Below are 23,487 nucleotides of genomic sequence, written 5' to 3'. Positions count from 1 at the left end.
GGCCAGTCTGAGATATGACTTTTTCTTTGCAACTCTGCCTAGAAGGCCAGCATCCCGGAGTTGCAGCTCCCCTGTTGACATTGAGACTGGTGTTTTGCGGGTACTATTTAATGAAGCTGCCAGTTGTGGACTTGTGAGGCGTCTGTTTCTCAAACTAGACACTAATGTACTTGTCCTCTTGCTCAGTTGTGCACCGGGGCCTCCCACTCCTCCTTCAATTCTGGTTGGAGCCAGTTTGCGCTGTTCTGTGAAGGGAGTATTACACGGCGTTGTACGAGATCTTCAGTTTCTTGGCAATTTCTCGCATGGAATAGCCTTCATTTCTCAGAAAAATAATAGACTGACACGTTTCAGAAGAAAGTTCTTTGTTTCTGGCCATTTGGAGCCTGTAATCGAACCCACAAATGCTGATGCTCCAGACACTCAACTAGTCGAAGGACAGTTTTATTGCTTCTTTAATCGGTTTAAACAACAGTTTTCAACTGTGCTAACATAATTGCAAAAGGGTTTTCTAATGATCAATTAGCCTTTTAAAATTATAAACTTGGATTAGCTAACACGACGTGCCATTGGAACACAGGAATGATGTACGCCTAAGTATATATTCATTTTTTTTTAAAGTCAGGGGTTTCCAGCTACAAGAGTCCTTTACAACATTAACAATGTCTACACTGTATTTCTGATCAATTTGATGTTATTTTAATGGACAAAAAAAAAAGCTTTTCTTTCAAAAACAAGGACATTTCTAAGGACCCCAGACTTTTGAATGGTAGTGTATATATATATTTATTTACTTATTTATGTGGCCAGTACCGGTAGAGAAATGTAAGATGTGCTTAGCTATCATCACCTAAACAATCTTCATCTATGTTCTGATTGATGGTGATTCATACATGTGAATGATTTACATTTGCACTGCAGGTAATCTAATCAATCGATCCTACCCAAAAAAACTAATGCATTTATCAGTCATTTTAAATAATGTGGGTGAATATATCTGAAGCTCAGACCCCTGTGATGTCGACACAATCAACATGAATGGAATGATAACCCGGGTACTGAGGAAGCCTGTTGCATAGTGCATTGAGCACAGCACAGACCTCCCCTTAGAAGCCAGACCTTTTAAGTGATCAAACGATATTGCGAAACCCAGGACAACCCATTTAGAGTATTACATAAGAGAGAGAAGTCAGCGCAGGCTAACCTGTCCAGTTCAACGAGGTCAGTCAATCAGACCATGGGATGCGTTTTACGTAATGAACCCCGCAAGTCCCTTGATCGATTTCATCTCTGTCAATATGTCATCAAAAGGAGGCTAAGTGTGTCTATTTAGAACTCATCGTTCGGCGCAACAGTAGATACTAGATTTATAAAACACACACATTTTACCATGTGACCTATTCACTCACTGCATGGATGGAAAACTAGCTCATCTTATTGTCAGATCACATTATAATGGAGATGATCTGGACACCATCATTGGAACCACTTGGAGAGGAAAGGAAGCAAGGACAGAAATAGACAGGCATGTGTGTCGGAGGTAATAGGGGGGCAATTTCCTATTCGCTGGATCTGAAAACCACCCAGGGCTGCATCCCAAATGGAACCATTTTCCCTATATAGTGTACTACTTTCGATCAGGGCCCATAGGGAATTGCGTACCATTTGAGACGCAGACCAGGTCATATAGCCTAGCTAGCGACATGTGTGTTACATTTTGGTTAGAGTCGGGAACATTTGGAATTGATTTTGGTCGGTCGGAGCTGTTTTGGTGCTCTCCTGACAGAATGCCATTGGGATCAGATCACTCAGACTGCAGAGTGGAGCAGAGTGGAGCACTCAGGGTCTAGAGAGTTGCTAAGATCAATATTAGCAGGGTGCTGACAGGCCAATCGGCTCTTAGTTCCCCTGGGCTCTGATAGAAGGGTCAAATGTCAAGCCAATAGGGGATGCCTCCAGCCCTCTTCCATCCCACTCATGAAATAACCAGAGGCATACAGTCCCTGGTCCCTGCAGGAATGCAGTTACACACACACACACACACACCACGGCTGGTTTAGATGGCTCTGATGAAAACCAACCACACATATACACACTCTTCACCATCCCAGACTTGATCCCTCCCTCTCATTCAGCCATATCTGAGCTAACTCCCAATTTTCTAAACTCATCCTTTTCCCCAGGACCCTGGATACACACTGCTCTCCTCCCTTGTTGCCAGGGCTGTTTCTGATTCAGAGCCGTGCCTGCATTACATGTGCTAATCCAGCGGGATGAGTCGCTGGGATTGAACAAGGACCAGTGTGAGTAATGAGTTTTTATAGGCTAAGCTTCGGCTGCATGGGTCCCCCAGCTGCCAATCAATGATGGGTGGGAGTCTCTGGGCAGTGTGTGTGTGTGTGTGTGTGTGTGTGTGTGTGTGTGTGTGTGTGTGTGTGTGTGTGTGTGTGTGTGTGTGTGTGTGTGTGTGTGTGTGTGTGTGTGTGTGTGTGTGTGTGTGTGTGTGTGTGTGTGTGTGTGTGTGTGTGTGTGTGTGTGTGTGTGTGTGTGTGTGTGTGTGTGTTGGGGGCAAACAGTAGTGACCGAGCTGCTTCATACAGGGGCTAAGCATCTAACAACATCCATTCAGCCATCCATCCCCTTGGAAACAGATGCAATATTGAGCAGATAAGGAGGTGACAGTATATTCAAATCAGGACACAGCCAAAAACCAACTGCCCCATGCCCTCACTATTCATAGAAAAATAGCAATAGGGAAACTACTAACTCAGAACAGTCAGGGGTATTAACACAAGGCCAAAATTCTTAGACCCATTGACCTTTCTCACAGCCTAGCTCTAGTACTGTTAGAAAAACTCCACCTCCAACTCAAACACACAGAGTCATGGTGAATGCCAGACCAGAGTTCCAGTCACAAACAGAACCATGCTAACACCCACAGTAACACCCAGAGATCCTAAAAACAGTAACACTCAAATGGTACAGTGGTGGACTTATGATAAACAATCTGACGTGCTGCTGTCTGTCTGTCTGTCTGTCTGTCTGTCTGTCTGTCTGTCTGTCTGTCTGTCTGTCTGTCTGTCTGTCTGTCTGTCTGTCTGTCTGTCTGTCTGTCTGTCTGTGTGTGTGTGTGTGTGTGTGTGTGTGTGTGTGTGTGTGTGTGTGTGTGTGTGTGTGTGTGTGTGTGTGTGTGTGTGTGTGTGTGTGTGTGTGTGTGTGTGTTGTGGTGTGTGTGTGTGTGTGTGTGTGTGTGTGTGTGTGTGTGTGTGTGTGTGTGTGTGTGTGTGTGTGTGTGTGTGTGTTGGCTCACCCTTGGAAGAAATGCATACGAGTCTCATTCTAGTTTTTTTTGTTCAGGGCTCCCTGCATTCCCAGCTCACACCACACAGAGACAGACGGAGTGTTGTTTTCCCTTGAATTATGACAGACACATTCTGAGCACATAGCTGCCTAAATACAGAGGGAGTAAAAGGGAGTAGAATTCCACTGTGCCAGTAGCATACTACTTATGCTTCCCTTAGAGTTAGTTGTCCAAAGAGAAACAGAAGCAGCCAAAGATTTCTCCTAAGATCCATTACTGTGCGAGTGTTGTTGTTCCCCTGTTGAATAACATACAGCCAGAAGTCTTGTAATGCTTTCATTGAATTTTTTTTAAACAATCTTACCTTTTTACACAACAGCAATATATCCTCCTATATGGGTAAACATCCTCGTTATAAAGTCCAGTCCAGGCAGCGAAACAAGCTCCACAGAACAGAGTGAGTCCTGCTCTGCTCTCTGTTCTGCTCTCTGCTTTCTACAGGCAGGCAGCCAGCGCTACTAGAGACCAAATGACCGAGAATGTGAGAAGAGCTGAAGACAGAGCTTCCTATGTCTCCAGCAGTGAGATCACCACAATCACAGTCCAGGAAAGGAGAGAAACACATCCAGCTCCAGCCTCATCCAGCAGAACAGCTCGGAACAGAAAGACCAGACCTCCTCAGCATGGACATAGCATTGTGACATCCACGGGTTGAGTCAGTGAAGCGTGGTCACTGAACTGTAGCTGTAGTCGAGCCAACTCCTCTGTCTGCACATAAATAGAAGCCTCACAGTCAGTCGCAAACTATCTATCACACAGAACTGCTTCTCTATTCTACAGTAACACCTATCAATCTATCCAAGTCTAACTCACTGTAATCCAGTAAAGTCTCCCCACTTAAACGATCTCTGGAAGTGACTACACTGAGACAGCACACAGGCCGTCAGTCCACACTGCTCTGAGCATATGGACAGAGACACACAAACCCACTGATGTTGGCTTCTGCTGCTGCTGCAGTCAGCCAGCCCACATCCCTATGCCATGCCACACCCCCCCAGTGCCCAGCGTGTTTCTATTGGAGGGAGTCAGAGCTGGACTCCTCCCACTGCTCTCAGCTTTCTTTCTGTTCCACTTAGAGAAGTGTGTGTGTGTGTGTGTGTGTGTGTGTGTGTGTGTGTGTGTGTGTGTGTGTGTGTGTGTGTGTGTGTGTGTGTGTGTGTGTGTGTGTGTGTGTGTGTGTGTGTGTGTGTGTGTGTTTCCTGCCATATTGAAAGATCAATACTCTAGTGACATGGACCATCTGTATCCAGATTGGGTTACACTAGCAGGAGCTCTATTGTAGAAGATCGACTCATCACACACCCTAACATATTATCTATCACTGACAATCAATCACTTCACAGACTAGGCCAACGTAACTTACATTGCGCTACAATGGATGGATCTGTCATCCTGCCTTCCATCCACCAGACAGACAGAGTTCATGTCCTATCATTTTCTCAGAATACTAAGCTATTAAGGGAGTGATGAGGGCTTTCCTCACCAAGAACATATCACACTACTGTTTGACAGACAGACAGACAGACAGACAGACAGACAGACAGACAGACAGACAGACAGACAGACAGACAGACAGACAGACAGACAGACACACACACACACACACAATAGACACACACACACACGATAGACACACACACACATACTGTATCTGCCTCTGAGGCAATCCTTTCAATCTGCTTTAAGACTCAATTTCCCACCAACCACCACCAGTACGTACAGCAGGTAACCTAGCAGTTAAGAGTGTTGGGCCAGTAACCGGAAAGGTCGCTGGCTTGAATCCCCGAGCCAGCAAGGTGGAAAAATCTAAGTCGATTAAGGCAGCCCCCTGCACCTTACTGATTCAGAGGGGTTAGGTTAAACACGGAAGACACATTTCAGTTAAATGCATTCAGTTCCCTTTCCCAGTGTTTTGACTTACGATTGTGATTCAAGTGGATAATCACCTTTGGGATCGTTCTAGATGTTTCCCCACCCATTTGACTCATGTCAATAAAAAAGGAACACAATAGTCTACTATACCAATACTCTACTATACACACTGCAATACTACACCCAATGTAAGGTGGGGGTATGATTTCAAGCATTTTAGATTTGCAAAACACACTGAAACTTCCCTGAGGAATACATCTGCAACAGTTGCCCAACGTTGGAGCTGATAAAAACATAGCAGTAACGCAATGTTGAGCTTAAAAGGTTACAGCAAGTAACTCTGTTGATCCCAAATGGCACCTTACGGACCCTATGGGCCCTGGTCAAAAGTAGTGCACTAAATAGGGAATAGGGTGCCATTTGGGCTGCGTCCTCTGTCCACTGCAGTCCGTAAACAGCATGCTAGTGTTCCTGTGGATGACTGACCTTTGCCCAAATAATACCCAGCAGCATTCACTCTCATGTTGGTGTTCTCAGATAGTTGCTAAGTAGAGGAATAAAAGGGGGTTTCCCCTGCTGCCAGAATCCTCTTTATGAGCCAATGGATAAAGGCTTGCTCTGATTTTTTGATTTTATTAACTCGGCACATGCCTCAGCCCTCTTTCTCTCAGTGCAAAGCCCTCTGGTGTACAAAGTCTCATTCACAAGGCTGTTGGAAAATACAGCATCATTCACGACACACAGTGTATCGATCACAATTAACAAGCAGAGAGCAACTTATCTATAACCTCACCATGCTGTGAAATGAATGACACACAGAGATACTGGGACACAATGCTCCGACAAATGGTTGTCTAGAGTCGACTAGTATGTGGACACAAGTCATTGAAAAGTATCCCATGGTATCAAAAACACAGGAGCCAATCTAATGGAGCCAGTTACAAGCTATTCAATGGACTCAGCAATCCTCCTCCCCTCTAGAAAGAGGACTTGGTCCATGTCACAGAGTCACACAGAGCAGGACCTGGCTGCCCTCAGAGAGAGAACCAGTGTTTGCCAGCAGTCAGCACCCTGGGCTGGCCTGGCTGTCTACAGATGCCTACCCAGTCTGCAGAGGCTCAGTGGCTAGCTGATACCAACTGGTGAGTGGTCAGACAGACTGACATTCCCCTGTGGGGCCAGACAGCTGAGGACAGCTCTCCCTCAGTCTCATTCACACAGCCTGAAGCCTGCCAGGCTCCTAGTAAATAACATGGCCACCATCACTGTTGTAATGAAACAAACTGGTCATGATGCATTCCCTCTCTGGGACGGACTAACTGACTCACTGTCAGCGTCTGTCTGTGATGTGAAGACTGTAGAGGAATGCCACAGATGGACGAACACACGCACGCACACACACAGTCATCATATCACGCGGCTGCAAAAACACTCCTCTGATTACAGACATACTGCCTTTTAATGGGATATATGGGATATTCAAGCCATTTTTTATGACATTGGTTGAAAAGCCTGGGAAATAAAACAGCCTGTGCATGTTTCATGCATGCTATGTTCACAGACGTTTAGAATCTCCTAAACTGTGTTTCAGTAAACAGTTCCGTGAAGGGAGAGTCTTGTTTTTCCCTCTGGGCGTGCCTCAACAGGATAAACTGATGCATCGAAGGAGTGACACACAGACCTCAGTAACCCGACCTGGAATATCAGCAAGCCCTGGAGACAAATCTCACAATGGCTCATAATCTGACACAATCAATAACACAATGTCTCAATCGCACATACACATTTCCAGCTGAATCCAACATTATGACAGACGTCTGCTGTGATGAATAGGGTTTGGTTAGTTACAGGACATAGTTAGAACTTCACCAGGATATAAACACGAATCATCAAATGTTTCATGAAACATCCAAACATGATGACCATCCCACTGTGAGAATTACAGTGGGCTGAAACACATGGCACTGCTTTGCTCGGGTCCCAGTCGTGCTGTGGAAGAAGCTGTGTCCTGTCGCTGTCATGAGCAGGGCACTTTAGTCCAGTTAGCTGCGGCCTCATTAGCACAGTGAAGTGAGCTGTCAGACACTTATCTTAGATAGCCATAACACTGTTCACTGTGAGAAACATATTTACCCTGCCTGCATTCCAATTTTCTGGGAAGTGTACACTTGTGCACGCCTCTGAACAGATCTACAGTAAATAGCATTTGATACGCATAAGCATACGCTATAGAGAGTTTCCATCATATTTCTTCACATCAGTCATTTCCTTTTAATGGGATGTGTGCAAGTGCACAAGAAGGATAAAGAATTGGGACACAGACCCTGTTTGTATGCAGGATACTAACAACATTCAAAAGAATGTATATATCATCCAATCACACAATCCCTCGGCTGACTGGAGATAGTCAGCAAGAGGCAGTCTGGTTTCATCCCTCTGTACCTCCCCATGTTGCCCGACTGTATTCCAGGGCGTGTTCTCAGCATGAGCAAAACAGCTGGCAGGCGTATTCACAGTCATTTTCAACCTCTCCTTGTCCCAGTCTGTAATCCCCACATGGTTTAAGATGACCACCATCATTCCTGTTCTCAAGAACTCTTAAGTTTTCATGCCACAATGACTACCACCCTGTAGCACTCACATCTGTAATCATGAAGTGCATTGAGAGGCTGATTATGGCATACATTAACTCATCCCAGACACCCTTTACCCACTCCAATTTGTATACCGCCCCAACAGATCCATAGGTTACACAATCTCAATTGCTCTCCACACGGTCCTCACCCACCTAGATAAGATGAATACCTATATGAGAATGCTGTTCATTGACTACAGCTCAGCGTTCAATACCAGTGTGCCCTCCAAGCTCGTCACCAAGCTTAGGACTCTAGGTCTGAACACCTACCTCTGCAACTGGACCCTGGACTTCCTGACGCGCTGATCCCAGGTGGTGAGGGTAGGCAACCACCTCCGCCACACTAACCCTCAACACAGGGGCCTCACAGGGATATGTGCTTAGTCCCCTCCTGTACTCCCTATTCACCCACGACAGTGTAGCCACACATGACTCCAACACCATTATCAAGTTTGCTGACAACACAGCTGTGCTTGGCCTGATCACAGGAGATGATGAGTCAGCTGACAGTGACCTGGCAGTGTGGTGCCGGAGCAACAACCTCTCCCTCAACGTCAGCAAGAACAAGTAGCTGATCGTGGACTACAGGAAACGGGGGGCTAGTACGCCACATTGACGGGGCCATAGTGTAGCAGGTTGAGAGCTTCAAGTTCCTCGGTGTGCAAATAACTAAAGAATTGGCATTTGGCATGGGCCACCAAATCTTCCAAAAGTTCTACTTCTGTACCGTTGAGAGAATTTTGACTGGCTGCATCACTGCCTGGTATGTCAACTGCAGCGCCCTCGATCGCATGGCACTACAGAGGGTGGTGCAGACAACCCAGTACATCACAGAGGCCAAGCTCCCTGCCATCCAGGACATCTATATCAGGCGGTGTGGTAAGAAGGCCCGGGGAAAAAAAGACTCCAACCACCCAAGCCATAGACTATTTCTCCTGCTTCTGCACGACAAGCGGTACCAGTGCATCAAGTCTGAAGCCAACAGGCTCTTGAATACCTTCAATCGCCAAGCCATAAGGCTGATAAATAGCTAACAATAGCTACACAGACCATCTGAGTTAACCTTGTATCCTCATTGACCTTTTTATTTTTGTCTCTATGTACACTCACCGAGCCCTACACACTCCCAGAGCCCTACACACTCACACACTCACGCCATCATCTGCCCACTCACACATAACATGCACATACATTTATACTGCCTCTGCACACATGGACACCCACTCACATACAAGCTGCTGCTACTCTGCTTATCTTATATCTTGAAGCTAAGTCACCTTACTCCTGTACATATATACCTTCATTACTCCAGTATTCCTGCACATTGGAAATATGGTATTTGAACTAACCCTGTTTATAGTATGCTAACTTACTTATTGTGTTCTTCATATTTTTGTTGGGTTTTGAGTTTGAAAGAAAGGCATTTCAAAGTACTTGTGCATTAAAACTTGAAACTTGTTGTTATTGTTCAGAAGATCCCTTATCTGCTTACTGTAAGTTACTCAAGGTATAGACTCAGGGTGAAATCAGTGTCATTGAGTCATTGAGGATACAAAGTGCAAACAGATGATGTATGGTAGCACCAACAACAAATTCAGAATCCTGGTTCACTTCGGACAGATCAGACAGAGCTTCCTTCCTACTTGAGGTAGTTAAAAATACAATTCTAAGAGGTCAGAGTTTGTTTGGAACATTTTGATATGCATGACCAACATAAGACAGTTTTTCGGATTGAGTCAGAGACCAGACAGTAGCCATCAATTCTCCTCCCATCTGTTGAAAGGATCAGAGCTACCTGACATCCTCCTCACCGATCCAGGATATGAACATTTATAACCACATCAAGTTTTATGTTGGAAAGATACGCGGACCTGGATGTCTCAGACCTCAGCAGAATATGATATTATTTGAGGAGGACATGTGCTGTATAGTAGGTCAGCCCACCCATCTGCTTTACCTCTGACCAAAGGAGTTACACAGAAAGTACCAATATGACAGAAAACATTTCCTATAAATGATCTTATGAAGAGAACAGTGAGGACGAGACACAGGTATAGGAAGCACAGCATGTCCATATTGAATGATAGAGGCCTATCGTCAATTTGGGAGAACTTACACAAGATCAGGAGTCCTATCAAACATAAATCACCTGCAGCCCATATAGGCCTAAGTTCAGATGGTTAACAAAAGACTAAAACTTTGATCAAAAGTGATGTGCCATGGGAAATCAATTCTTATTATGAACATTACAAAAACAATCCCATTGGTTTGCTTTCTTTGGAAACCCCATCAATATTTAGAGTACAATAACTCACACACTGTGAGCAACTGCCCCACTCGCAATGACATTGACAGGCAAGCAAATACTGTAGTTGTTGTCAGTGAAAACAGCAACCATGGAGCGAGGAGCAGCAGGACTGATAGACAGATAGCTACAGATAACTATAAAACATCAACGCAAATGTGGGGTATTCTGTGCATGTCTGTAGCAACACTGTAGCAATCATTCATACCGATCAAGCATCATTGCAACATGGCAAGTCACATTGCTTCAACTTTTGTAACACTCCCAGACATTTGGAACAACAGTGTCTGTGAGACGTCCTACTTGGAATGTTGGTGACAAACAACTAAGGTTTTTCAATGTGATTCACAGTGGAATGCCACCTGGGCTCTATGTTAGCATGTCACAATCAGACATTCATCTATTTAGGCCTGGCCTTGTGGGAAACCATTTTGGCTCACAGTTTGATAGTTTCACTCTTGCCCCAAGGGCAATTCCATGGTGACAGATTAACGAGACTCAGATTTTTTACTTTAGATGTATACCAAACAAAAACCATTGATTTAAAAGTTTAACAAACCACACAACTCTACGCATATGAATGATTACTTTTCACGATTTCCACAGAAAATTTTACAAAAGCACATTTACAGGAAGAATTGTGCAGATACAAAGTCTGGTAACAGAACAAAACGGAGGGAGATTTCACTGTAATTCTGTTAACAAACTTTGCATCTGCACAGTTTTCCAGTAAAAGTTTTTTTTTTAACTGTGTAAATTGTTCAAATGAGTCATTGTGCATAGAGTTGTTTGTTAAACTTTGAATGGTTTTTGTTTGGCATACAGTCTCAGCGTAATTCCGTTACAACTTCATAGTTCGGAATCAGAGTAGGAACCGGCTTAGTTTGTATGTGAGGCTGACATTGTTTCTGAGTATGGTGATGTAGTGTGTCCCTCTAAGCGGAATGCCTGTTCACACTTTCTCTGCCCTATTAACAAATAAGAGAGTTTAATGATTCAAAGCATAGCACTGTAACACACTTGCCAACAATGGAAGATTATTCAAAACATTTCCAAGCTGCCTGCTCCTCACGCCTAATCAAAGACGCAGAGCATAAGACAGTGAAGAAAGAGAGCGATGAAGCACCTTTTATGCAATAGGGACACTTCCCAGCTACACTGTTGGGTGTAAAGTCCTATAAAACAGTCGGTAGTGCCTCTATCTCTGTATGTTTATGTATGCAGTGTGGGTGCTGACAACCTCGTCTGGGGGGTTAGGGGAGTAGAGAGGGGAGAGAGCAGGGTTCACTGAGGCAGTCCTCTGGTCTAGAGGGTTTAAGTTGGGGGGAGCTGACTGATAGGCTGTGCCTCTGCCTGAAAATGAATAGCACCAGATCACACCATTGTCCAGCCCCACTGAAGCACAAAGACAGAGAATGGGAAGTTCAAACAGCTACACTGGGCCATTGTTGAGCCTCACCGGGCCGACAGGGCTGGGCTCAATGGGTGGGGCAACGCAGGCAGAGCAGGGCTATAGCGGCCTCTGGGATAGTCCCATCCATTTCATACTAGTCCTACAAAGAAACTAAATGGTGGCTGATGCAACCACCGCACACGCTGTTGCTCCTCCTATCTGCCTGATTTTACTGTGGGTGGTGGAAGGGGTGTGTTGCTACCAACCTTGTGGTATTACGCAATGTCTGTCTCCACCACATGCAAATATGCAAGTCTTGAACAGACACACAATCAGAGAGTGAAACACACACACTAAAGTCCAGCAGAGAGCATACAGTACTCTGGTAAATCATTCTCCACAGCCGTTCACAGGCAAAGGCAGAAGCTGAGCGACCACTGAAGGAAAAACAACTGGCTTGGTTTCACTGAGTGAGATAGCTCATCTATCCTCATCAATATCTTGACATAGCAACAAAACTATTCTAAAAACAGTACATCATATAACTTCATTATGAGGAAAAATAGAACCAACAAGAACTGTGCCAAATGGTACAATTGGTAGCTCCTCTACACATTTAACGGAAGAGCTACAATGTTTCTCTTTTGCAAGGCTTTCCCAATTGCCATAGTTAGATCAAGACTGGAACGTTTTATGAACAACTAGCCTAGTTAGAGTAGAATGCTCTACCTCCTTTCTCTACAACCGTCTACCCCTTCTGTACGTCCCCTCTACGGCTACATCTTCAGATGTCACAGTGGTAGAGCAGATGTCAGTCATTCATTATCATTTATTACTGATATTATATTCATATGTTTTCAATGGGATTAATTACTCCATTACTCAGTCCCGCTTTATTTGAAGTGCATTTTATGAAGGCGTCATAAAGCCCTACATAGATGCTTCACAAATCATCTATAAGTGTATATCATGTCCTATAAAGATTCATAATGTGGCCTGACAGTGTGACTTAAGCAACCGTTTATTTGTTCACATTTATTCATATTTTATAGAGAATGAAATACAGTTACAGATTATTATTTGTGATCCATGTATGCAGTGCTTATGAAGCATATATGAATGCTTTATGAAGCCTTTATAAGATGTACTTCAAATAACGTGGGACAAAACTCTTCACCAATACGTCATGGTGTCATTGTGCATGACTAAGTCTGGGACTGGAGCTGCTGTGAGCAGAGCTTTAGATGAATTTGAGGGCGGTGTGAACATCACAGAGGAATACTAACATCCCTCTCAGGACTCCTCCTCGCTCGGTATCGGTTCCTCGAGTGGAAATAAGTCCCGGTATCAAGTCTTGGCACAGCTCTGACATTCCCTTAAGTTGAGATAGCTCCTACAGTACATACTGTACGGTACTGTATCAGCATGACCTCACTGGTTTTAATTGAAGACTTCTCCTCCCACACATACACACACAAGGGGGGGGGGGGGTCCCAGACAGGGGAATGCAGAGAGGTCAGTAGTACTGTAGGAACCTGTGATTCAGGGCTGGTGAACCATGGGGAATGTCTGCCTGGGGGCACAGTGCAGGCAGCCAGACAACAACCCATCTGAACTGAATGGTCTGCTGCTGGGAAGTAAGATCTACCCAGTGCCCGGCGTGTTAGATATTAGAGGTGTTACTAATTAAAAAGGATAAAACTCCAGTGCTGTACACAGACACACACATATATACACACAATAGCATGACTTGGGCTTGATCAGAGGCCTCCAGGCAGCATGCTATTATGCATGTCTAACATCACGGAAGTCATTGCAGTGCAGGGAGATAACCAAGACATTACCCATCTTCTGCATCATTACACACAGCAATTAGGGATAGATGCGTGCTGAGTTCAGACGGTTCAGCAAACATTGATGTTATCATTCTTTTAAATGCCTCACCTGATGCCAGGAGGAGAGGGGCAAAACTGGTACATGTACAAGAGTTGTAATTAGAGGTCGACCGATTAATCGGAATGGCCTTTTAATTGGGGCCGATTTCAAGTTTTCACAACCATCGGAAATCTGTATTTTTGGGTGCCGATTTGCCGATTTTTTAAAAATGTATTCTTTTTTTATTTGTTATATAGCTTTATTTTGCTAGGCCAGTCAGTTAAGAACACATCCTTATTTTCAATGACGGTGGGTTAACTGCCTTGTTCAGGGGCAGAACGACAGATTTTCACCTTGTCAGCTCGGGGATCCAATCTTGCAACCTTACAGTTAACTAGTCCAACGTAATAACGACCTGCCTCTCTCTCATTGCATTCCACAAGGAGGCTGCCTGTTACGCGAATGCAGTAAGCCAAGGTAAGTTGCTAGCTAGCATTAAACTTATCTTATAAAAACAATCAATCATAATCACTAGTTAACTACACATGATTGATGATATTACTAGATATTATCTAGCGTGTCCTGCGTTGCATATAATCTGACTGAGCATACAAGCATACAAGTATCTAAGTATCTGACTGAGCGGTGGTAGGCAGAAGCAGGCGCATAAACATTCATTCAAACAGCACTTTCGTGCGTTTTGCCAGCAGCTCTTTGTTGTGCGTCAAGCATTGCGCTGTTTATGACTTCAAGCCTATCAACTCCCGAGATGAGGCTGGTGTTACCGAAGTGAAATGGCTAGCTAGTTAGTGCGCGCTAATAGCGTTTCAAACATCACTCGCTCCGAGACTTAGAGTAGTTGTTCCCCTTACTCTGCATGGGTAACGCTGCTTCGATGGTGGCTGTTGTCATTGAGTTGCTGGTTCGAGCCCAGGGAGGAGCGAGGAGAGGGACGGAAGCTATACTGTTACACTGACAATACTAAAGTGCCTATAAGAACATCCAATAGTCAAAGGTTAATGAAATACAATTGGTATAGAGGGAAATAGTCCTATAATTCATATAATAACTACAACCTAAAACTTCTTACCTGGGAATATTGAAGACTCATGTTAAAAGGAACCACCAGCTTTCATATGTTCTCATGTCCTGAGCAAGGAACTGAAACGTTAGCTTTCTTACATAGCACAATTTGCACTTTTACTTTCTTCTCCAACACTTTGTTTTTGCATTATTTAAACCAAATTGAACATGTTTCATTATTTACTTGAGGCTAAATTGATTTTATTGATGTATTATATTAAGTTAAAATAAGTGTTAATTCAGTATTGTTGTAATTGTCATTATTACAAATACATTTCAAAAATTGGCCGATTAATCAGTATGGGCTTTTTTGGTCCTCTAATAATCGGTGTCGGTGTTGTATCGGTGTTGAAAAATCATAATCAGTCGACCTCTAGTTGTAATGTCCTCTATTTTTCTAATTGATTAAAAACAACTCATTGGGACTTAACTGGTTTAATGACTTGGATAAGTCTGATTCCTGGAGAATCTAATAGTATTAAATAACTAATCTGAGAATGGGGATGTCTTACATCTTTAGCCAGCCAAGTCTAGCTATAGGTCTCAAACCTCTAGTATTAGTATAATGCCTATGAAGAAGTAAGTTCCTGTAGCAGACTGAAGAGGTAGCCTAGCAGACAAAACAAAACTATTCAGAAAAGCACCAGGTGACTGATGCCAGTATAAAGCACCTGTCTCAGACTCCACCCATGAGTTCCAGGTGTGGTCCTCCAATCTAAAAAGACCAAAACATCTGAAATGATGTATGTCCCCAACATGAAACCTCTTCATGAATAGGTATCACTGCTATTCTGACCCCCAGGGAAGAGTAGAATTGAATAGAAATAGAATACAAACCGTAGACAGTTTACCAGCACCAATACATCATAAAGAGAAACTTGTTTGCTTGTTGATAGTATAACATAATCACTTTCTCCCCTGAGAGTCTTGGCAGACATACTGGCATAGCTTCTAAATGAGGTTCAAGGGAGATTACATTGAATGGCAAAGCCTACTGTTGCCAAAGTAGAGTAATTAATTCACATGTTGTGAATGCAGTCAATCAACACTGATGTAGCCTATAAACATATCCATCTCGCATTGTTTCCATCGTTCATACCAAAATTAGCCTACACAGTAGGCCTAATTAGGCTATACTGCACTCGTAAAATTACTACAGATCAAAGCGTATTCAAAAAGCAGGTCGAATCTCAATGTAACTTGAATACTATGGCGGTTTGTAATGCATGCACACCAGTTCTATGAGTAGAACACGGGTTCTTTCGCCACATGCCCTCATAAATACACTAACTGAGACAAAAGACACACGAAACTCGCAAACGCAACCGCGTAAAGACATTCTTCACATACCAAGGTGATCAAATCACCTTTACTGTGCAAAATGTTGTTGACAAAAAGTGTCAGCGGCGGTTCACATGGATCTTTAATTTGCTATTCTATTGACATGTTATCCCTTCGTCCCACCCATACAGCCTATCCTCAGTCATCGTATCTCATCCGTGTCGCCATAAATCATTTCAAATAATTTATCTGGAATATATTCCACTGTGGAAAAAAATACACCACTGTCATAATGTTAGTTATCTAATATCGTTTTAGCTCACCTCGTAAACAAATCCATCATCGAAGCAGTTCGACGCTTTACGCTTGTGTATTCCCCTTTAACACAATAGTTATTGGGCTGTTGTAGGTGAGATCATCCCTTTTGCGCTCATGCAAATATGATCTATTATATTGACAAGATAGTTGAGTGACCGGTTTTACAATGGAAATTACATGTCCTCAAAGATGGAAGGCAGGCGGGAGGATCGCGAGATCAGGTCGGACCATTCTAGCCAATGAAAGTATATATAAACTCCAAAACAAGTGGAGTCACTTATATCAGTACCTTCGCAACAAACTACCCATTAGCCTACTAAACTTATTTTCGATCAAATTAGCCTCACGTATCAAATTAGAAATTACATTTTTGTTTACCAAATTCGACACACTCTCTTAAACAATTCGTGGTCTTATTTTTCGTGGACAGATATTGGGCGGAGTAAACCCTCTCGCTTCGCCTCTTCCTCTCTGCTCATGTTAGCGCGAACTGACCAAGGATAACAAAGCAATGTTTGTATGGGAAATGTAGTTCCATAGGAATGGCGCTCCAATGGAGAACTATGATCAGCCCTTGTAAAAAAAGTTTATGGTACCTTCAGAAAGTATTCACACACCTTGACTTTTTCCAAATGTTGTTGTGTTAACAGCCTGAATTTAAAATTAATTCAATTGAGACTGTGTGTCACTTGTCTACACACAATACCCCATAATGTCTAAGTGGAATTATGCTTTTTATTATTTTTACAAATTAATTAAATATGAAAAGCTGAAATGTCTTGGGTCAATAAGTATTCAACCCCTTTGTTATGGCAAGCCTAAATAAGTTGAGGAGTAAAAATTTGCTGAATAAGTCACATAAATTGCATGGACTAATAGCATTAAACATGATTTTTGAAGGACTACCTCATCTCTGTACCCCACACATACAAATACAATTGTCTGTAATTCAGTCGAGCAGTGAATTTCAAATACAGATTCAACCACTAAGAGAAGGGAGGTTTTCAAACGCCTAATGGCACCTAATGGTCAATTGTATTTTAAAGCAGACATTCAATATCCATTTGACCATGGTGAAGTTATTAATTACACTTTGGATGGTGTATCAATACACTCAGTCACAACAAAAATACAGGCATCCTTCCTAACTCAGTTGCCGGAGAGGAAGGAAACCACTCAAGGATTTCACCATGAGGCCAATGGTGACTTTAAAACAGTTACAGAGTTTAATGGCAGTGAAAACTTAACTATATTTTCTTAAAACTGCAACTGGATCAAAAATATTGTAGTTACTCCACAATACTAACCTTCACACATCTTGTTTGCAATAAGGCATTAAAGTAAAACAGCAAAAAGGTGGCAAAGGGGCCTCCTGAGTGGCGCAGCGGTCTAAGCACTGCCGCACAGTGAATCGCTGTGTTAGAGGCGTCACTACAGACCGGGTTTGATCCAGGGCTGTATCACAACCGGCCATGATCGGGAGTCCCATAGGGCACCACACAATTGGCCCAGCGTTGTCCGGGTTAGGGGAGGGTTTGGCCGGACGGGCTTTACTTGGCTCATCGCACTCTAGCGATGTGTGGTGCCTGGAAAACAACCTCTCACTCAACATCAACAAAACAAAGGAGATGATCGTGGACTTCAGGAAACAGCAGAGGGTGCACCCCCCTATCTACATTGACGGGACCGCAGCGGAGAAGGTGGGAAGCTTCAAGTTCCTTGGCGTACATATCACTGACAAACTGAAATGGACAACCCACACAGACAGCATGGTGACGAATACGTAACAGAGCCTCTTCAAACCTCAGGAGGCTAAAGAAATTTGGCTTCTCACCTAAAACCCTCACAAACCTTCACAGATGCACAATTTAAAGCATCCTGTAGGGCTGTATCACCGCCTGGCATGGCAACTGCACCGCCAGCAACTGCAGGGCTCTCCAGAGGGTGGTGCGGTATGCCCAACACATTACCAGGGGCAAACTACCCACCCTCCAGGACACCTACAGCACTTGATGTCACAGGAAGGCCAAAAAGATCATCAAGGACATCAACCATCCGAGCCACTGCCTGTTCACTCCGCTATCATCCAGAAGGCGAGGTCAGTACAGGTGCATCAAAAATGGGGTCGAGAGACTGAAAAACAGCTTCTCAACGCCATCAGACTGTTAAACAGCCATCACTAGCACATTAGAGGCTTCTGCCTATAGGCTTAGACTAGAAATCACTGGCCACTTTAAGGAATGGAACACTAGTCACTTTAATAATGTTTACATATCTGGCATTATCTCAAATGTATATACTGTAATCTAGACTATTCTACGGTATCTTAGTCACTTAATAATGTTTACATATCTTGCATTACTAGTTTCATTTGTATATACTGTATTCTATACTATTCTACTGTATCTTAGTCCATTCCGCTCTGACATCGCTCGTCCATATATGTATATAGTCTTAATTCATTCCTACTTAGATTTGTGTGTATTGGGTATATGTTGTGTCATTTGTTAGATATTACTGTACTGTTGGAGCTAGAAGCATAAGCATTTCGCTACACCCGCAATAACATCTGCTAATCACGTGTATGTGATCAATACATTTGATTTGATTTTTGGTGGGCCGTGCACCTGCAGGCTGACCTCGGTTGTCAGGTGAACTGTGGTTCCTCTAAAACATTGGTGCAGCTGGCAGGCGTGTGCTAATAAGCGAGGTTAGGCTGCATCATGTTATGGGTACGCTTCTCATCGGAAAGGACTAAGGAGTTTTTCAGGATAAAAAGAAACGGAATAGAGCTAAGCACAGGCAAGACGAAAACTTGGCTCAGTCTGCTTTCCATCAGACACTGGGAGACAAATTCACCTTTCAGCAGGAAAATAACCTAAAACACAATGCCAAATATACACTGGAGTTGCTTACCAAGACAACATTGAATGTTTCTGAGTGGCCTAGTTATTGTTTTAATTCAACCGTCTTATAAAATATATGGCAAGACATGAATATGTCTGTCTAGCAATGATCAACAACAAACTTCACAGACCTTGAATAATGTGCAAATATTGTACAATCCAGGTGTGCAAAGTCTCTTAGAGACTGCTAAAAATGTCTCAAACCATGTTTTCGCTTTGTCATTATGGGGTGTTGTGTGTAGATGGGTGAGAAAATAAATATATTTCATCCATTTTGAATTCAGGCTGTAACAAGACAATGTGGAATAAGTTAAGGGGTATAAATACTTTTCTGAAGGCCCTGTATGTGTAAGTAGCTTATTGAGAGCCTTTAAAGACTATAAGACAATGTGGCAAATCAACATGACACCATACTGTATCTTCATCTGACAGGCATCTTTCTGGAATTTAACATAATAGATATAACATAACAGAATAAAATAATAAATACATCACAGTAGTTTTAACCAGTAAGTAATAAAAAGGCAATGTGAAAAGTCTTTGAAACCCTCCTACGCATTATGATGCAGAGCTGATGGGAAGCTGATGGTGGAGGGGTAACATGGGATTTATTTAGCCAAAAACAGGGCACAGACAGAATTACGGGGATTACAGGAATAATGGTGGAATGAGAGCTGTATGGTGGAATTACAGCCATGACAGCAGCTGGTGATGCATGCAGTGCAGAGCAGACCATAGCTCCAGGATTATGGTCCATTTTGGAATACAGAGATTTACTACTGATTTTAGTCCTAAAAGTTGTTTTTGTTCATTTTATGTATGTTGTAACTGGAAACTGTGTAACATAGCTCGACCTACAGGGGTGACTACTACTTTTAGTTCCTCACGCCTCCGATCTGGTTTATATATCCAAGGTGGATTTATTTTGGTTCAACAGTCTACTTAAACACCTTGTCCTTATCGTTTACTCACCCTTGCTTTTTCTTCATCAGCCTCATTCTTTACAGTGGTTCAAGAGATCATAACTTTGGCAAACCATCATCATCACCAGCATCATACTTTTCCTTATCATCCCTATAGAATTGATGGCTTCTCTTAGAGGCCAAGCTACACTGTTTGCTGTCCCAGAGCCATAGCCAGCGAAGGGAGTGAGGCATGCAGGGGGTGACGTCAGAGGCTGGTTGGTCTGCTTTATGTGCAGAAGGCAGCACTTCCAAAGGTTGAACTGGGTGTATTAGTGGTGCGTAAATATTTAAATTGTCCAGGCCTGCTTATTGTTCCCAGCTGGGGGGCTAATGGAGGTATGTAAGTGTCGTGTACAGTCAGTAAAGCACAGTAAAGCTGCTCTAGGGATAAGCCCCCTGTACAGACAGACTGGTCGTTGTCATCAGGCAGGGTAGGCAGGACTGTATGGAGTTCAAACTAAGGTTTCTCTCTCTGGTTTACATTACTTTTTTTCTCTCTGTCTTTCTCTTCGCAGGTCTGTTCTGTTCTCTTTCTGACTTGGCTGTACTGTAACTCAACCAGATTCATTTGTTATGATGTGTTCACTTTCATTTGTTTCACCTTAAGGTCAAATATGCAGACTTGTTGACTTCATAGTGATCTTTTGTTGCTATTCCGGAGACCAACACATTTGTAAGGAGAATTGCCCACCTCTGTGCAACAAATCCAACCAGACAATGTTTCTACATCCTAGAACTTTACCGTGGAGATGTGTAAGAGCTCTTTATAATGTAGATAGAACATCACTGAAACAAAAGTTTTTCTTAAAAAGTTTTGATTTCCAGCTTGATTTATAGTTTTAAACAAAAGGAGAAATCCACCAAGCCTTTTCCCCGCACGCACGCACGCACGCACGCACGCACGCACGCACGCACGCACGCACGCACACACACACACACACACACACACAGCACACACACACACACACACATACAGACAGACAGACAGACAGACAGACAGACAGACACACACACACACACACCTAGACATCAAAGGTTGTGATTGATGGAGGATTAATGATTGGTATGATAGTATGTCACGCTTTGTATAGAAATGCCTGAGAGGATTGTAGTTGGACCACAAGACTATTTCTATAAACTGTACTGTATTAGACCTATAGCTAACAGAAGAAAACATTATTCAGCAGACAGACAAACTATACAGCTGTCTGCACCCTCTCTCAAATCTTTCATATCTCAAACATATAGAACTGTGCTTTTTCATTTCTTTCATCCACACTGAATATTACCAACACATTGTGTATTTCCAAACGTGTTATAGTTTTCAATGAAAACAGCTTACAGTGTTACGTTCTTCCTATAACTCCATTACAGTAACATAGAATATAGTATGCCAATTATTGTACAGTATATTGTTGTACCACCCTGTCCTTTCCTTGTCTAGAAGGTATTGTCATTGATACCTGAGGCTGAACAACCCATTCCTTACATAGTGCACTACATTTGACCAGAAAAGTAGTATACATTGAATAGGGTGCCATCTCTGGGATGTCCACTTATGGGAGGTGAGGGATCAATCCTTTAATGCCTCTGATCTGATCTCAGATTAACCCTTAATACTCTGTCTCCTGGGGGAGGGATAATTGACCAATCAGATGTGAAAATTAACTGGTGTGAAAAGATTTGATGTGATTGGTCAAAAGACCAATTAGTGGAAAAAATATCTGAATTGGTCTGCCTGTGTTGATGCAGCATTAGTGGTTTTCAATGACTGTCCTTTCCAAAATACCAGTGACCCCAAAAAAAGAAAAAGAAGCACCCTCATTTCCATTTCTACAGCTTATATCAAAATGATAACTCGTAGCTCACTATATATGTTTTACTATATCATCTTTAATTGTTCCACTCATGCTGGAAATCATACTTAAATTCATGAAGCAACATAAAGGCCTGTTAGAGCTGTGACTGACATAGGGCCTTGGTGAACTGCTTCCTAAGTGTGCAGTAAACATTCAATAAACTCAGCAGCCATGCCATTCCATTAAATGGTGCTTGTTATGACACTGTAGCTTGGGAGACTATAAAGAGAGTGTCTAATACATACCGTACTTACAGACAGTGAAACACATCAGGCTACTATAGGTAGAAGCAGAGCTATATTACATCTTTATATACATACAGTATATGCTCACACATGGCATATGTGTTTATATTATGGATGGGCAGAATCATGGGTGTGGAAGAGTAAGACTTGGTATTCCAGTCCTTAGCTTTCCAGATACAGGATCTATCCTCCACACGCTCGGCTCTTCAGGAGATAGCCCAAGGCCAAGGGGCTTTTGATCATTAAATATTTACCTTTAGAGACCTCATAGCTTGTGATTAGCCAATCCCAATAGTAGACATTCTTCAATTCAACACAGCTTGTCAAAATAGAGGTAGTTAAACAAATTGAAAGCGAGCATGAGCTTTTCCATGACTATTTGAAATTATTTTATAAATCGGTTTTATATGATGCTGCTACTGATATCTGTTTAACATAGCCACGTTTGTTAAGACTATGTCTCAACAACCATGACAGCTTAAACAATAGCATAGCCTACATGTACAGTACCAGCCAAAAGTTTGGACACGCCTACTCATTCAAGGGTTTTTCTTTATTTGTACTATTTTCTACATTGTAGAATAATAGTGAAGACATCAAAACTATGAAATAACACATATGGAATCATGTAGTAATCAAAAAAGTGTTAAACAAGATTGGGATTCTTCAAAGTAGCCACCCTTTGCCTTGATGACAGCTTTGCAAACGCTTAGCATTCTCTCAACCAGCTTCAATGAGGTAGTCACCTGGAATGTATTCAATTAACAGCTGTGCCTTGTCAAAAGTTCATTTGTGGAATTTCTTTCCTTTTTAATGCCAATCAGTTGTGTTGTGACAAGGTAAGAGTGGTATACAGAAGATAGCCCTAATTGGTAAAATACCAAGTCCATATTATGGCAAGAACAGCTCAAATAAGCAAAGAGAAATGACAGTCCATCATTACTCTAAGACGTTAATCCGGCAAATTTCAAGAACTTCAAGTGCAGTTGCAAAAACCATCAAGAGCTATGATGAATCTGGCTCTCATGAGGACCACCACAGGAAAGGAAGACCAAGGTTAACTCTACTGCAGAGGATACGTTCATTAGAGTTACCAGCCTCAGAATTTGACCTTTATTTAACTTGGCAAGTCAATTAAGAACAAATTCTTATTTTCAATGATGGCCTAGGAACAGTGGGTTAACTGCCTTGTTCAGGGGCAGAACAACAGATTTTTAACTTGTCAGTTCAGGGATTCGATCTTGCAACCTTACGGTTACTAGTCCAACACTCTAACCACTAGGCTACCTGCTGCTTATGCTACCTGCTGAATTGCAGCCCAAATAAATGCTTCACAAAGTAAAAAGTAACAGACACATCTCAACATCAACTGTTCAGAAGAGACTGCGT

At 42.7% G+C, this 23,487-nt stretch overlaps 1 protein-coding gene across 3 annotated transcripts in view; it reads right to left on the bottom strand.

Annotated features, from left to right (window-relative positions):
- daam1a (dishevelled associated activator of morphogenesis 1a) overlaps nucleotides 1-16,263 on the bottom strand; it is a 96,042-nt gene extending 79,779 nt beyond the window's left edge. For 2 of the 3 annotated variants that reach the window (XM_052496683.1, XM_052496685.1), the window contains exon 1: nucleotides 3,666-4,314. The gene's annotated coding sequence lies outside the window, so the exon portion shown is untranslated. Of the gene's footprint in view, nucleotides 1-3,665; nucleotides 4,315-16,128 lie in introns of those variants that run through there. The other variant, XM_052496684.1, reaches the window with a different exon arrangement.
- Nucleotides 16,264-23,487: the final 7,224 nt, after the last annotated feature.

Source organism: Oncorhynchus keta, chromosome 35 (genome assembly GCF_023373465.1).
Source record: "Oncorhynchus keta strain PuntledgeMale-10-30-2019 chromosome 35, Oket_V2, whole genome shotgun sequence".
Taxonomy (NCBI): domain Eukaryota; kingdom Metazoa; phylum Chordata; class Actinopteri; order Salmoniformes; family Salmonidae; genus Oncorhynchus; species Oncorhynchus keta.
Note: the sequence above shows the minus strand (reverse complement) of the source record. Positions and strands in the feature narration are given on the sequence as shown.